The sequence below is a fragment of the Sus scrofa genome, chromosome X, assembly GCF_054392235.1.
Source record: "Sus scrofa isolate SSC_HxYL_T2T_F1_AM1 chromosome X, Sscrofa_HxYL_maternal_Yorkshire_Landrace_v2.0, whole genome shotgun sequence".
NCBI classification, from domain to species: Eukaryota; Metazoa; Chordata; class Mammalia; order Artiodactyla; family Suidae; genus Sus; species Sus scrofa.
In genome coordinates this window covers 73936078-73939042 of record NC_139401.1, presented here as the reverse complement: position 1 = coordinate 73939042, position 2965 = coordinate 73936078, and positions in this window count along the sequence as shown.

The window sequence follows — 2965 nt, the reverse complement described above, 5'->3', positions numbered from 1 at the left end:
CTTAAAGCAAGGCTTCCTTCTGTATGTATAATTTAATATGTTAAACCCTAATTATTTTCATTTATTTAAATTTTAAAGCAGTAATCTATTAAGACATAATTGATTTCTGTCCTTTGCCTGTCAGCTGTGTAAATGCTATTAAATGAAATCACAAAGAATGTTTTGAAAAAACATTGGTATTTTGTTATTCCTTAATTAAACATATTGCCCAGTTAAGATAGGTGACTGATCTAAGTTGTGAAGTTGTAATGATAATTTATGGAACATCTGCTATGTGCCAGACTTTGTGCTGGGAATTTTGTGTGTATTATCTTAAACCCCCCAAAAAACACTAGAGGACAGGTGGTAGTATCCTTATTTTATAGAAGAGGAAATTACAAAATGTACAGAGCTTATAAGTATAAAGGATCTGGTTTTGGTTGCAAAGTCTCTGCTGTGTTCACGTTTTTATAGTGACTTCAGAACTCACAGTGTACTTCAGTTATATTTGATTGAGTCCTAGGGTTATGCAGAGCTACTTTTTTTTTTAATATACTGGCATTCCACTTGAAATTTTTGCTTTAAAAAGGGTTTGAAAAACCACGAATCAACACAATCACTTTAGGGAAAGCCTAGCTTAGATTCTCTTGAAGATAGGTCTGGTTCATAGATATTTTCTATTTAAAGGTACACCTATATGATGTAATGTTTTAAATTTTAATTTTGTCGAAGCAGAAAGTGAGGAATCAATACTTTATGAAAATTTGAAATAGTTGTTCAGATGATTCACTGATTTCCGTATTTATCAAAACAAAGTGCCAAGTGAGTGAGTTTTTTGCTTTTGCATGGATTTTGGCAGGAGGAAGGAAACTTATTGCCATTGATGGAGGTCTTTGAAAGACCAGTTTTTCAGAATCAGTGTTTATGTTAACCAAATTGCAAACATGGTGATATGTGCTAAACCTCACGTGGTTAAGAAGAAAATGGTAGGGAGAGTACACTGGGCACTGGGCAAAGGAACTGTATGTGAAGATACAGAGCCAGGTAACTGTTCAAAGCCAACATTGCTGAAGCAAAAGGTGCTGGAGCCTGGGATTACCCAACATTTATTTTAGGGCTTCATGTGTTATTCTCTACATGTTAACATACACTACTGTTCAGTATTTCTAAACTTTCAGCCCATCAAAAATAGATTATTTCAGCCATTTTCTTTTCATTTTGCAAAGAAAAAGAAATGCTACCTTAATACCTTTATCCTCATGATTGTTTTTTGGTGTTTTGGGTTTTTGTTTGTTTGTTTTGGTTTTTTGGCCATGCCTGCAGCCTGAAGTTCCTGGGCCAGGGATTGAACCCAAGCCACAGCAGTGACAACACTGGATCCTTAACCACTAGGTCCCCAGGGAACTCCTAATATTTCTTAACTATAAAAGAACTTGACTACAAGAGTATGTGTGCATACACACATGCATTTTCTGCATTTATGAGACTGAGTTGTTAATATGAATTCATTAAAACACGTGTAATAATGGGTGTAGTTGTCAGAACTGCTAGTAATTATGACTTAATATTCTCGTGTTTTGTTTCACTAATCGTTACTGCATTGTATTAAGTAGTTTTCATAGTCAAAATTTCCTCCTGGCAACTAAAAGTAAATTACTATTTTTTTCTTTTTCCTTTGTAGGGCTGCACTTGTGGCATATGGAAGTTCCCAGGCTAGGGGTCAACTCAGAACTGCAGCTGTCGGCCACCACCACAGCCATAGCAACACCATATCCAAGCCACATCTGTAATCTAAGCTGCAGCTTGCAGCAATGCAAGATCCTTACCCCACAGAGTAAGGCCAGGGATTGAACCTGCATCTTCATGACACTATGTCAGGTTCTTAACCTGCTGAGCCATGACAGGAACTCTTAGTAAATTACTTTTTAAATTGAGTTACCTTAAAATTTAATCCATATATTTAAAAAGTATAAATTTTAGACTGTTGACTAAGCCCTATATCTTTTCAAAGAGAAAAAGATTCCTGACATGAACTTATACATAATTTAATTGTGATAGAAAGTAACTATTTGCACAGAGTCCCCTTCCAAAAAGAAATGTTAAAAATTGCCTTATTCCTTATTGTTAGGTACTTTTATACTTTTAAGGCATAAACATTTTAAACAATAACTATTCCATATAATGAGTGATTGAAAAAATTCCATGTACAAGGAAAGAGATTTTGATTTGTCATTTTTTTCAAGTCAGAATTCAGACTTCTTTTAATTTTAGAAAGGCAAGAAGGTACATATGCCATACATTGCATTATATCTTGGTGGCTTGGGGCAACAGCTTATAGAATCACACATTTCTACACTGAAATGTGTACATTAAGTGGAGTAAATTAAAAGACCACAGCAATGTGTTAGTCACCAGGTTTTGTTATCAAATTTATTCTAGTCAGGTCTTGTTTTACTATCAAATATTATGTATAAGTTTAAGTTTTCAGAATTTTTTCTTCTTTTTAGGGCCACGCCCATGGCATATGGAGGTTCCTAGGCTAGGGGTCCAATTGGAGCTACAGCTGCTGGCCTACACCACAGCCACAGCAACATCAAATCTGAGCCATGTCTGTGACCTACACAACAGCTCACGGCAATGCCAGATCCTTAACCCACTGAGTGAGGCCAGGGATCGCACCTACAACCTCATGGTTCCAAGTTGGATTCATTTTCCATGACGGAAACTCCAGTTTTCAGAATTTTTGTATCTTGGACTAGTGGATAAGAGATAATAACAGAAGGTTCCACTATATATGTATATATCATTATGAATATATAAGCATATTATAAGAATTGATAAAGATTCATGATCTATGCTGATTATAATAGCAATAGAAAAGTTCAAATATTTTAGTTTTTCTATGGAAGAAGATACTAAATCAGTGGTTTCTAAGTCCAGATGTGCATGAGAATCACCTGGTGAGTTTTTGAAAACTATAGATTTC